The following is a 15,062-nucleotide window of genomic DNA, read 5'->3' as shown; positions in this document are numbered from 1 at the left end:
TGATAAGATTTGCATTCTCCCATTATACGTAAGTGTCACTCTCCAGTATCAGTGTGTTGTTAATGCTTGTAGAGTTATACTGTTAGGAATGTAGAAACATATTTTGCTTAATTAATTTCCGACAATGGATTTGAAAATTAAATTCTGCCTTTTATGCTGCACTTAAGAGTGCTATGGATAATGAAGCAGAAAGGAGAAAAAAATCATCTGGAAAATAAACAAATAAACAAAGCTGGGATGAAAAATGAAATAGAAAGCAGAGAGAATGGCAAAACAATATTACTTAGAGAAGGATGAGAGCACAATATGAAATGAATTAAAAAACAACTGCAGTGTTTTAGGCTTAAATTTTGCCATCTCAATTTTTGGAAGATAAGGTGAAAATCTCTCCTACTGTTTCTTCTAGAATAAAAAGACTGTTTTTCAAGCACAGCACAGCTAAAATTTCAGATTTTTAAAGAACATGTGATTTTTAAATTATTTAACAAACCGAAATTTTTTAGTGACATTTCTAAAAAGCCTCATACCTCCCAAGTATTCTCTTTGATGAGAGCACTTTGTAACATCCTGAGGTTTGAAAGCATAACCTCAGCCACTAGTGAAGTGGCAAACAGGCATGTAAAACCTGCCTGACCTAGGTTGTAGGAATGTGTGACAAAGAGAAAAGGTCAGCTTTCTTGGTCTTGCTGTGGCTGGTTCATGTTGCACTTCTGGTCTTTTCTATTATGCATAAGAGGAACAGATTGGTTGTTCTGGGCATAGCAGTGCCGCTTCAGGATGTTCCTGTGAGAGTTTGAGCTTCCTTTCAGACCATCTTTCTGTTCCTTTTTCTGTCTTGTAAATCCCAAAGCAAAAAAAATTCTGCAAATGCTTATAGCCAAGGCATTTCTGCTGATCATTTAAATGCTGCTGAAGAGAAGGACTATTATAAAGCAATATGTATGGCCATGAAGCGTGACTGGTGTAGGATCAAACTCTGAAGATTGCGTGTGGGTGTTCTGCTGAGGACATGTATTGCTCCAGGTTATATACATACAGGAGCACATCACAGCACCTCTTGTTCTGTCTGGATAAGGATGACAGATAGATACAGCCTTCAGACTTCATGTCTGATACTTAAATTGTATAAATAATGAGGAGGTCTCTTTTTATTTGAATAGCATTGGCTCACACAGGCATGACTTGCATTTAATGTTAGACTTATTTCTATGGACAAAAGAGCAACTGGTAGCAGGGATCATCAGAAAGTCCAGACTTGCACACAGGAAGACTGGTAAGCTCCGTGACCCTTTTTAAAATGTCAGAGAGAAGGAGATACATACACAGGGAGATGGTTCCATTATATTGGTCACAGAAGAAATGCATGAAAAAGGTGCCCAAATGTTACAGTTAAATTAAGCCATGCACATGCACAGACATGCAAAAATACTTGGCATGGTATTTTAAGGCAGACAGACCATATGGCCTCCTTAGCAATGTACCATGCTTTTTGCTGTCCCACTCACTGTGAAAGAAACTGTTGTAATTTTGGGTGTGCCAGATGTCTTGTCAATCAGCCAGTTTTACAATTAACAGTGTTCTCTGCCTAAACTTGACATAAACACAGTGGCACTGCTCACTGAGTAGCCAGCGCCTTACTCTAAAGGAAATGTCATTACAACATGATATATGAAATGGCAGACAACCTTAGATTGTTCCTAGTGGATGGGCTTCCTTTGAAGAAAAACCACCATTTTGTAATTACAGGAGAAAAATGAAGCAATGAAAAGAAGAGAAGCATGTAGGATGAGTATGCTAATATTTTTGTCTGTTTACCAGGGCATTTACTGGTGCATTTCTCCAGTGTAATCTCAAGAGATGTAGCCTTCATCCTCTTCTTAGAAGAGATGAGAGACTGGATGGTAATTTCACATCTGTCTTTTTTCTACTCAGAACAAGTTCTCATTGAAAGCTTTCCATCCCTTTGCTTACCTAGATGGTGACCAGAAAATGCACTTATTACTCTGTACCTTCTTGTGGGGTATATGACATTTTGTTCAGGAAAATATTTTCAGATTTGCCATGCCATGTATCTCCTTCAGTGTTGGAACATTTAGGTACTCTTTGACTGAATATTTTTAAAGCACTTTTTTCCCTGCTACTTTTAAAATTTAAATTAAAAACATTTGTAGTCCATTTTAAAATTGTCTCAAGCTGTTAAAAAACCTGTTTATTTAATATAGGTAAGAGTAACAGTACCCTTCTGCTTACTTGCAGTGTTATTCTTAATCTCCCCTTCCGCAGTCTCCATGTAGAAAAATGTTTCTACAGAGACAGTGTTCAAATATTTCAACAGGTTACCTGGAGAGGTTGTGGAATCTATGTCCCTGGACATAATCCAGCCTTGTCTGGACATGGTCCTGAGCAGCCTTGTCCAGCTGGCCTTGCTTTGAGCAGGGTGTTGGACTAGGTGACCTCTAGAGTTCTCTTCCAAGCTAAATTTTATCATTCTCTGTTTTATTCATTTAATGGAACTAAATGTCAATTAATGTTATGTCATTTGAATATGACTTCATACTTTAATTTTCAGGTATATATTCCATAATATACTAAATACTACATATATCTCTGAGTGTATGTGTATACATCTGTCTATCTATCTAAAACATACAAATGAATACTTTAGAAGACTGTTTTGACCTCATGAGAGTAAAGAGGAAATAAATCATATATATATCTTCATATAATTAGTGGCAAACATCGCATTTATATCTTTATATATAAATAATATTTTTCTGTGAAATATTGATCCTTAAAGCTATTTAGCTGGTCCTAAAGTTTATTAACTTGGTTGTCCCAGACTTTGAAAACCTTACACCAGACTCTGAAGTTTTAAAATTATTCTGAGTGTATAAAAAGGAATTCTTTGGATGACTTTTGTTTTGTCAAGAACATAAAGAAAATCAACCTAGTCAAAACAGTATCAAGTCCATTATCTTTCATGAGTACCACCCATTGTGCTCCACAGTTTTGCTGAACACAGTGACATAATGCAGAATGGTTGAGGAGTTTAAAATTACATATTTTGTATTCATGGTACAAAAGTCACCTTGATTTTAGCTCTCCTATGCAATTATATTACCAATAACAAAGTGGGGGAGGCCTGAGTTGTCATTTGTGCAGACTGAGAAGCACATCGTGTACAACGTGATTCACTGAACCACAGAACAAGTAGATGCCACAGTATCTGATTAAAATGCAATAGTATTTGTGAGAATCATGTTTAGAATATAGCTTGTTTATCATTATTAATCAACTGGATAATTCCTGTTATTTATTACTGTAAAACTATTGTCTCATGAGTACTTCAAAAAGAAGGATGAAATATAATGTTATGATGTAGCGTAAGAAAGAAATAATACAGGGTGACAATTTCAAGGAATATTCACTGCTATTCAGAGTGTGATTTGAGATCCTCTGAAAGTAATAGGAGGAGCCTGATGTAGTTCAGACTGGAGATCTGATACCTATACCTTGTTCTAAGAGCTTAAATAGAACTTATCTGGTACCCTCCACAAAAAGGTGAAATTCATTTACAGCAAGGCAGTTTATTATCCCAAAAAGAGGAATCATTTAGGTACCTAAAATCCACTGTGGGAAGATGATGTTGCCATGTAAGTTTGTGTTCTGCTCAAATAGAAATATACTTGGAATTTGGCATTTCTTAGATAAAACAGCAGAGGACATATGGTAAAATATTGACACTTTCAAACTGGTGATAAATTACTGCATAGACTATGGGAAAGGAGTGTTTGGAGCAGGTTTCAGGAAGCAATAAAATGTGGGAAGGTAGATCTGAACATAAGCATTTCCTTTATGTGTGGGAATTAATGGTAGAATTTTCATTTCTCAGACCTTGGTAATGTACTTCCCTTTGGAGAATGCCATTAGGAACTCACATGCATAATAACTGCTTCAGAATCTCTACTTCCTTTTTTTCCTCAGTATATTTTCTCACAATGGCTGTGTTCTGACAGCTGCTGCAACAAATGATATAAGGAAGATTTCAGAAATCAGAGAAACTTCCAAATTCTATCATCTTCAGGAAGGAAATGTATTTATTCTTACATTTCTCACATAATGTGCATAAAGTAATACAAGCAGAAAACTGTATATGACTTTGCATAAAGTTAATTATAAATTTAGCTTTCTCCTTTTACTTTGAAAGTGATATTTCTAACTCTTTCCTCCTGAAAGATTGCTTGATCAATCAAGCACCAAAATGTTATTTCATTATAGGGCACTTATTTTTAGATGTCTTTGTGGGTGGTGCTACCAGGAATTAGGAAAATAAAGTAGTCTCTAGTAAGAACAAAGTTATAAAAACTTGTTAAATTAATGTGGGTTTTTTGGCTGACAAATCCTGCCCCAAAACTCAATTCAGTGGGGACTGCTGTTAGGCAAGTAATTTCTCTCTCTCTCAGTGCTCCTTACTAATTGATGTAGCTATCCCAGTGCTCATTGTGTCGGCTGCTATAGTGTGCTATGCTATGCCTGTGCTTGTAAACAAAATGGGCTTGGGTCTACTCTTTGTCCTTGAGAAATATGTACAATAATATAAAATTTGCTAAGAATGGCCTCAATTATACTGCTTGTTGGAAACAGTCTCTGGGCTGTGGCTGAGCAATGTCTGGGAGAGTGCTCATTGGCGCAGGCTGGAAACATGCCGGACTCCCAAGACAATAGAAATGATTATGTGCAGTGCTGGAGACCAAGACCAGGGCTGTTTGCTTTATTAATGTCAATGTAACACTTGTGCCTCCTGACAGACATCTGAATTTTTCTACATACCTTCTTTGGATGTATAGATTCTGACCAGGAATCCCTACTACACTGTCAGACATCCATTATGTAATGATTAACAGCACAAAGCTTCGTGAAAGGTCTGCAACCTAATATTTGGTGTCTTGAATCTGCAATGCTCCTAGGGTTATAGAATACTCTGGTCAGCATAGGGAGTAACTAATTTTCATTTGGTCGTGTTTAACATGGCAATTATTTAATCCAGCTGTTGCTTGAAATTATTTATATTTTGCCTATGTGGCTACATAGCTGTGTATTGTATCATTATGTAGGTACTGTACTGGGAACATCCTTCTGTGTTTTACTTGACCCTGGAAATGCAAAATGAAGAACATATAAGCACAGAAGCATAGAATCATTTAGGCTGGAAAGGACCCTCAAGATCATCAAGTCCAACCGTAAACCTACACTACCAAGTCCACTTATAAAACATGTCCCTAAGCACCATGTCTACATGTCTTTTAAATACCTCCAGGGACAGTGACTCCACCACTTCGTGGGCAGCCTGTTCCAATTCTTGACAACCCTCTCCATGAAGAAATTTTTCCCAATACCCAATCTAAACCTCCCCTGGTGTAACTTAAGGCCATTTCCTCTCATCCTATCACTTGGGAAAAGAGACCGACACGCACCTCGCTGCAACCTCCTTTCAGGGAGTGGTAGAGAGCGATAAGGTCTCCTCTCAGCCTCCTCTTCTCCAGGCTAAACAGCCCAAGTTCCCTCAGCCGCTCCTCATAGGATTCGTTCTCTTGACCCTTCACCACCCTTGCTGCTCTTGTTCGGACGCGCTCCAGCACCTCAGTGTCTTGTAGTGAGGGGCCCAAAACTCAACACAGTATTCAAGGACTGGCCCCACCAGTGCCAAGTACAGGGGGAAAATCAGTTCCCTAGTCCTGCTGGCCACACTATTGCTGACACAAGCCAGGATGCTGTTGGCCTTCTTGGCCACCTGGGCACACTGCCAGCTATATTCAGCTGGCTCTTGACCAACACTCCCAGGTCCTTTTCTGCTGGGCAGCTTTCCAGCCACTCTTGCCCAAGCCTGCAGCATTGCGTGGGGTTGTTATGACCCAAATGCCAGACCTGGAAGTGCAGGACATGGATAAGGGAACTCTTCTAACAGCCTGTGTAAACTTGCTGCATACATCCATCAATGGTATCTTTACTTTCTCTAAGAGACATGAATAAACTTCAGTGTGCCCAGTTCAGATGATAGTTTCAACTCAAATGAAAATCTGGCAGATATGAAACATCTATTTAGAAGATTTTTTTCTAAACAGCAATTACATCAATATTTGGGCTGTTCATGCGGTGAAGTGATAGATGCCAGTTTGTAGCATTCTGATATTGTTTCCTTTTTTTCAGACAGCATTACAAATACAAGTTTAATAAGCTAGCATGATAGGCCTATATATACCTGTATACCTACAGTCAGGTGTAAAGGAAAATGAATTAGACTAATAACAGGATAGAAACTTCCTCTGCTTTTGACCAGTATGCATAGACAACTGATGAAAGATGCACAAAGATTGAAGGGCATCTCTATAGATATAGTTGGGGAAAGAGGTAGGTCTCAAGTTTGTTAGAACTTCCTTAGTTTTCAACAAGAGATCAAGGGAAGTAAGAAGTTTTTAGAGAAATCCTTGAAAAAAAACATTACAGTATCCTTGGCTCATCTCTAATTAAAAAAAAGGATAATTTACTTTTTTTTTTTATCAAAGAAAATTGTAAAAGCAATTTTTGTACAATTGCTAAAACAGAGATGAAAAAATAGTTGACCCATGAATTTTCTCACCTCCATAACAGTCAAGCAGCAATGGAAACTGAGAAAAAACCTTTGCCAAATTTAAACTGCAACTATTCTTTCTCCTTCAGCAAACAGCATGTGCAAGGGATGTCTCAAGGAGACAGAGATCCTTCTTCAAAGATTGCGCAGTATCAACTGATCAATGCCATATTATAAATTCCAAACCTTATGTCAGTTTCTAAAAAATAGCTCTTATAATATTGTTAAGTAGTCCCTGTGCAGCACAAGTATGACTCACAGAGGAGACAATGGCTGTATGCTTCATTGCACATAAAACCATTGCATGGGCCTTTTCAGTCAGTATTGCTACCTGAATCCTTGGTATGCACTAGGTGGTAGGAAAAGCAAGATTAGTTCTAATGATATTAAGGATTGTCAAGCTTTTTGTTAGTTGAAAGAGATCATTTTCTCCTTTAATAAAAAGCTACATTTACAGGACATAAATTTCATTGTCCATTTGTGGAAATGTTGACTTTGTGCCAGAAGAGACCTCTGAAAAGGTAACAGCTATGTAAGAAGAGATGGGAGATAATCTGAAATATTGTGAAAATATTGTGAAAATAATCATTATTTAATGATTTTGAACAACTCAGTATTTGGGTGCCAAGATACACACATTTAAAACCACTAATGTCTAGAGAACGGTTTCTCAGTACTCTGAATATAAGGAGCGTAAGAAGTAAAAATAATAGAAACGTGACAGATTCATTATTCAGATACTGGAGTGTGCATAGATATTGTTCCTCCCCAAATATATTTGCAATTTTTCTAATAGTTATCTTGCAATCTACTGAATATTGGCCTTCAGCAATGTGCTTAACAGCACATACACATCAGTGGTTAAGTATATGTAGATTCACGTGTCATATAAAGTACAACATATTTACACTGTATGGTGTTAATGTTTTGCCACATTAACAATATTCATGTAATATAATTTAAGGCATCAAAAATTAGATTTTTAGTGTAAGCCTCCAAATTCAGTGGAGGGAAGGAAACACATATTTTTCATAAATTGATTTATTCCGTCTTAATATAGACAGAGACAGATGGTTCCTGTCTCTCTGTCGACTATGGCTAAAGGCTAGCTTATACTCTACACCTATATGACCAAACTGTATTAGGCCAGGTTCTAATCAGACACCTTGATTCATTTAGGCCAGACACTTAGTGGCTAATAAGTAACATTAAAACTCAGTGAAATTAATCTAGTTTTAAAGAACACAAAAACTGTGTCACAGCAGAAGGTTTTTTTGGAAGTTTTTCTTTTCATAAAGGCTTTGAAGCACATCAGGTCAGAATCTTTGCTGGTGTAAATCAGTGGAATTGAATTCACTGACATCCTCACTATTTACACCAGCTGAAGTTCTATCCCGTAGACTTTACTAATGTGGCATCTTTATGCATATGCACGGTAATTGCAGCTAGAGCACAATTCTGAAAAGTCTCTTATTCATGACATTGACAATGGACCCAAAATGATTTCTGTATGTGTAAGGCTTCCTGGGTCTGAGGCTTAATTAGTACTTTAACTGATCTATTTATTTTTAATTACTGTCTAATTTTTGTAGGGAGAAATATTGTGGGGAAAAAACATGGTGTCACTTGTTTTCAAATCTGATTTCTGTCTGTATACCAGTCAAACTACAGCTGGATGGAAACAGAAAAAAAAATGAGATAACTTAGTATTTACTAGGTACAGCTGGTCATGCAGAGATATTAATATAACTTATTGAAGCTGCTACACCAGGGTTAATCTGATAAAGCTCTCAAGATGAGCATGCTGTTTATCCTATTGACACAAAGCATTAAAATACTGTCATCACTTCCCGCTCCCACCAGCTACACAGCAGCTATGGCTGAGGCTCAGAGCAGCAGTAAGGAAGAGCTCACTAAAGGGCTTAGCTGTGCTAGTCAACCAAGCAAGAGACCACCCCTAAAGCACAGAAAGTAAGTTAAGATAATGGGCTAATCAGAAGCAGGAGTTTGCATTCTCTGAGGAAATAAAATAATAATTAGTAACTGATTTTCCCCCCTTCCTCCTTTTTTTTGTAAGGGATGTGGCTGTAAATGCTAGTGTGCTGGTTTCAGCTGGGATAAAGTTAATTTTCTTCCTAGTAGCTGGCATAATGCTGTGGTTTGGATTTAGTTTGAGAATAATGTTGATAACACAGTGATGGTTTAGTTGTTGCTAAGTAGTGCTTACACCAGTCAAGGACTTTTTCAGCTTCCCACGCTCTGCCAGGTGCACAAGAAGCTGGGAGGGGGCACAGCCAGAAGAGTTGATCCAAACTGGCCAAAGGCTATTCCATACCATATGACGTCATGCTCAGTATAGAAACTGGGGGGAGTTGGCCAGAGGGCTGTGATTGCTGCTCGGGGACTGGCTGGGCATTGGTCAGCAGGTGGTGAGCAATTGTATTGTGCATCACTTGTTTTGTATATTCTTTTATCATTATTATTATTATTATTACTTTCTCTTCCTCTGTTGTCCTATTAAACTGCCTTTACCTCAACCCATGGGTTTTACTTTTTTTTCTGATTCTCTCCCCCATCCCACTGGGGAAGGGAGGGTGAGCAAGCAGCTGTGTGGTGCTTAGTTGCCGACTAGGTTTAAACCATGACATGAACATAAGCATAATTTGAAGCTATGAGAAGAATTAATTAAATGAGAAGCAGTGTTATATAGTGCATGTGTTTACTCATAGAATATGCAGTGAACTTCAGAATATGACAAAGCGGCAAGTATTTAGCTGATATTTGTTACCAGATGATGTTTAAATCTCATCCTTCAGTCCCATGGAAAAATTAATTAATGCTCTGAAAGATGACTGTTCTGGAAAGACTCAAAGAAAACAGAGAGATTTATTTCTGACTCTTGATTACTGCTTTCACAAATTTGCCTTCAATCTTTTCAAAGACAGTTTTAACACTCAGCTAAAATTTAGTTAAGCTTTAAGGTTCATATAAGTGCTTCCATTTGTGCTTTATGACTAATGAACATGCACAGCATTTAGAGGGCATGACCATATTCCCCTGTGAAGTCTTTGGGAAACTTTCTATTGGTTTTGGTGCTGAAGGATCGAGCATATGGAATTAAAAATAATTCATAATTGTGCTGCTGCATTTCTAGGTCTTCAACTTGTCTCAGAGAATGACTGAACATCAATGTTCAAAGTAAAGCAAAAAAAATCCTTTCTTGAATAACTATTATAACTTCAGTAATAATTCCTAATCTTTTCCAATTAATGTTACCTTATGCCCAGCAACCTGAAGATCTATAATTTCACCAACAATGTAAAGCAGATATAGAAGAAATTAAGATACAGGTAAAATAAAGATTAACTGTAATATAACTAAATGATGTGATAGGGAAGGCCACTGAGACAAACACAGCGCTTATGTAACGACACAGAAGAAGTAGATAATGACCAAGTAAGGCTATGTGTCATGTCTAATGCTCTGGGCTTGGGACAACTCTCTGCTTTCCCCCTCTGAGATTAACAGACGTAACAATTGCACCTCTGTATGAAGTACAATGGAGTAAGAGCATGACCTTTCTTTGTGCTGTCACATTTCCAGCGTCTGTTCTGGATAAATCAAGGTTTTACCCTCTCACATAATACAAAATTATGATATCTTGTATGTCTGTGCAAGCATACTGTGTGAGTTTCTATCAAATGTCACTGCAGGTGTTTTTATGATTGCACAAACATCCATTTACTTTTACTCTCATTAGGATTTTCCTTCCATGGTAGGTTTTGGGAGCAATTTACAAACCTTAATCATATGGCATATAAAATATTACTTCCTGCAAGCAAATTTAAGAACCTTGTCTGTCAGCTTCACTGGATGTAATATGATGAGAAAGGCTGATGCCAGAATATATCTTATTTACAGCATGCATTGTTTTGTTCATTCTGTCAAGTTCCTTGTCTAAGCTAATCATGAAGTCTTTTCTGTCTCTTATCATTCTGTAATCTCTTAGTGCATCTTGGCATTGTATGTTTTATCACCGTAGACGGTCATCATCAGTGTAGACAGTGAGCTTTTATTTGTAGTTTAGATGATGCTGAAGTAGCCCTTCTAGTTACACAACACCTAAGGTCTGCTGCTATTCACCAGCTGGACTTGCCCATGGGTGGAATACTTTCTCCAACCAGTGGGGATGTGGAGGTGAACAACAAAAAGCTTATATTTAGGCCAAATACCTATTCTGGTCTGTTGGGGCTGAAGTGCAGAACAGTGAGCCATGTCATGAGACTCTAACCAACAGGACAAGGCAGAAACCTATAATGGTTTCTCAGGTGCTTTATATTTGATGGACAGATCTTTCTTTGGAGATCTCAAAATCACTTACAGCTTCCCATTGACTAGAAAGCAAACTAGTGCATTAACTCAAACCCAAGTCTGCAGTAGCAAATGAGATGTAGGTGCAAGGTCAGTGTATGTGTTAGGTGAGAAGAATCCCATACCATATTTTTATCCTTCTCATTCTTGCTGTGATATCTTCTTGAAGGTTAGGTTTCTTTGCCATCACTTCCTGAAGCCTATGCAGTGCCACTGTAATGTGCAAGAAAAGGTATTAATAAGAACAAATATAATTTGTGCGGTGTCTAGCCTCTACTGATGATCAAGGTGTATCACATACAACACAGAATAATTAAAACCCACAAATAAAATATCATAAAGTGACATTAGATTAAAATGAGGTAAAATACAAATACCAAGCCATTTTATCCTATTAAATAACTTGAAGATATACATAACGATAAAGGTGAGATAACTAATTAAAAAGAGAGTTTATTCTACCTTAAAAGTTGAGAAAGAAAAGCAGTTAATTAAACATTTTAATCCTGCGAATACAGGGCTGAGAACAAGGACATGCAGTTTTGTTTTCTTTCTTGTAGATGGCTTTGTTCCTCTGCATTGACTTTGAAGGGACCGTGAGTGATTCTGTGTTAAACAGATAGAAAGTAAGAAAATATCATTTCAGGAAAAACATATATTCTCACCTTTTCCAGCATGTCCCTTAAAATATATTGTCTATTTGAAACATACAAATATTCAAAATAAAGAGCCTAATTCTCTACTGGAGAAAGACCATATTACTCCACGGATGTAGGCAGATCTGGTAGTCAGAGTGATCCTCCTGACCATTTTGTCATTTTGAGCTTCATGTGTTGGTCTAATAACTGGCCAAATCCTCAAGTCATAGCTGTTATCATGATTCTTCATTTGCATGGCAGCAGTGTCCAGGAGCCTCAAATTAAATCTAGGATCAGTTGTGAAAGGCAGTATATAAGATACTAAAAACCAGTCCTCAGCATTTAAATAAGTCATTGTGGATCAATTAGAATTGGACCTTTTAAATGAATGAGGCCAAGAGATAATGGGGAAAAAAAATAAAGAACTGTTTTAGGCCCAAATTACTCCCATCTCACTTTAGGTGCTTAAATAAGATAGCATCTTTACTTACCTTTATTTATCTAGAGGTTGCCTTTATACTCCAGAGAGAGAGAGAGGAACTCCTTAAGAGTGATTGATCCCATTGAAGAATGAGGGAACAGGTCCTTCCTTAGGATGCACTTGCCCACTTTTTAGCATGCCTTCAGGTCTCGGCAACTTGATCTTTTAGACCAGCACCTATTCATAGTATTTGGAAATTCCTGCCCAACCATGCACCTGAATTTCTTTTATGTGAAAGAACCAGGGCATCTGGTAGTGAATTTTGTGTTCCCATTTCTTCTGGTCCATGGATATCTAACTAGGCAGAGTGTACACCCAGAGGTGGTGGGTAATCCAGCAAGGTGGAATAGAAGCAAGGTGAAATAAATTAGGGCTTAGGTCCTATGTGAATGAAAAAAGACTTTGAGTTATGTTTTTCTGTAATTTTTTTATAAAGCAGTTTGCATACTGTCTGCACCATAACTAATACTGGCTCAGTGAACCTAAAGCTGAAGCTTCATTTACTTTTCCCAAGGATGCCTTGTCACCCCAAAGTTTCTTCATTTGAGATAAACGTATAGAAATTTAAGGAAGAAGACGTGTGTAAAGTATGAGTGAACTCTGTATAACTTACATAAGTAAAGATGTAAATATGTATTATTGGTGGTAACCCAAAAAATAAAAAACACCTCCTCATCAAGAAATTATGATACACCTGTTTAATTCTTTTGAAATGTTATCATTAAAACATTTGGTAAAGCTAAAAAAAACCATGGAGCTCATGTAATCTAGATCACAAAATTGGCAGTAAATTCTACAATACAAAGAGAGTATTTATAATTTAATAGTTTGAAAAATAACATGGAGATTTAATTTCTTATGTAAATTATTTTTATTTGAATATTATGGAACTATGTATTTACTCTGTAAGAAAGTAAAATTGTACCTCAGTCATTTCATTTTAGTTCAGATTTTATGAGCTAAAACAAAGAAACAGAAAGGAGGGAAAGTAAAAGTAAAAGAAAGTCCATTTGCCTAAATTATTAAATAGAGATGGGAAGCTCCTATACCACAACAGATGGCCTGCAGCTACAAACAAATTAGCATGTAGACAGACATTACTGAATTCAATTAAATGTGAATCTAAATATTAATTAGGATTTAAAGGCAGTAGCATAAGCAGAATAAATTACGGGGTTTTGTAGCATAGGGAAATCTGATTACAGGGGAGGGGTCTATTGACAGTTACATTGGCATTTGACACACTAATTATTATGAGTCGCATGCAGCTCTGGAGTGGAGAATATAATATTTTGTGTGTGCTTTTTACAGAGGTCAGTTCTAATCTTCTACCTCACAGTGGAAATTGGCCTAAGATATGAAATAACAAAGATTTTTCTTTTTTCCTAGTTACTGTCTAGTATTTCTAATTTATTTCTAAGATTAGTTCCAGAGTGTTGGTAAATATGCTAAAACATAAATATATTTAGAAAAAAAAAGATGTATTTTTTTGGTCAAAAAAAGATTCCTCTCTGAACAGATGTGTTATTGCTTTGCCATATTATTACATTACAAAAGTACATTCTTTCTGCATAGATTGTGAGAGTCTGATTGAAAAAACATCTATGAAGACTGTAGAGATATAGGCTACGGTCAAGAACAAGCAGTTGTGCTTCTGTAGATTAATTTAGAGAAAGGTGAATAATTTTTACAAGAGCATGAATGTAGGACCAAATTCCAAAGCAGTTGTTATATTTTGCTTTTATAAATTTCCTGTAGTTATTTAAATTGAATTAACACTTCTTTACTTCGCTTTTGAATATCAGCTTGTACTGGAAAGTGTAACCCCAAGGCCCTGTGATATATTATCATTGCTCGTAACAGGCCATAAGCTTTGTACTGAGTTTGCAAGGCCTCAGGGCTGAGATTTGTCAGGTCTGCTGTGTCTGCATTTTCCCTGCCTGTAGCTTTGTTTTACTTGACTTAGCTGTAAGAACAATCTAATTGACCAGGTGTCTGTATCTAACCTGTTTGGGTTTTGTTTTTTTTTTTAAGACTTTGTGTGGTAACAACTATAGTTTCATGTATTAGGCATTTTACATATTTTCAGCAACGCGAGTGAAAAGTTTGTACTATCCTTTTGTGTAAACAGACCCGAGCAAAAGAATGATGCTGGAGCTGAATATCTGTTTCAGTTTAAGCCATTCATACTCCCACTCTTGGTCCTTAGTTCAGAGAGAATACAGAAGTCTTTCCCACAATGACTGCTTTCTCTCTCCATTTCTTCTGAGTTAAACCAAATTTGTTTGTTTCTTTAGTTAAATATGTCATTAATCAAACCATGTTTTGTGATATTCAAACAGAAAATTTGTAACTGATTTTACTTGGTTTACAGACCCCAAATAGACCCACAGTATCCATACTCTTTTACCTCTTTTTTTTTTTCTTTTTCTTTTTCTTTTACTCATTTACCTCTTTTTTGCAATTTTTTACGTTTAGTTAAAAAGGCTGTTGGACCTAAGTGGAAAATCAATAAGAAGCCAAAGAAAGAAACATCAGCAACTGGGAGATGGACAGAGCTTTGGAATCAATCTATATAGCCATTTTTTCACTTGTAAAGATTTGAGGTTATGTTATTAGCCTGGTGTTAGAACAATTTGGAAGAACCTTCAAATACACTCATTTGCTTTTGTTCAAATGAATAAATTCACCACAACTATTTATTTGATTTTAGACAGAAAAATCTCTGAAAACAAATGCACAAAATGTGGTTCTTGGTTATGAGAATATCTAACATCAGTGATACATGATATTTAGTTATGAAATAAAAAAGTTATACATGTGTATGTTATTAGGGGAAGCTGGATACAGTTCACTCCAGGACTCAGAGGAGTTCTCTTTCCCAGTCCCATGCAACCAAATTTGACAGGCTCCAGTACCCAAAGGATTTCTCCTTCCCCAACAT

This window comes from Pelecanus crispus, chromosome 1 (assembly GCF_030463565.1).
Source record: "Pelecanus crispus isolate bPelCri1 chromosome 1, bPelCri1.pri, whole genome shotgun sequence".
Lineage (NCBI taxonomy): Eukaryota > Metazoa > Chordata > Aves > Pelecaniformes > Pelecanidae > Pelecanus > Pelecanus crispus.
The sequence above is the reverse complement of the archived record's forward strand: the minus strand, read 5'-3'. Positions refer to the sequence as shown.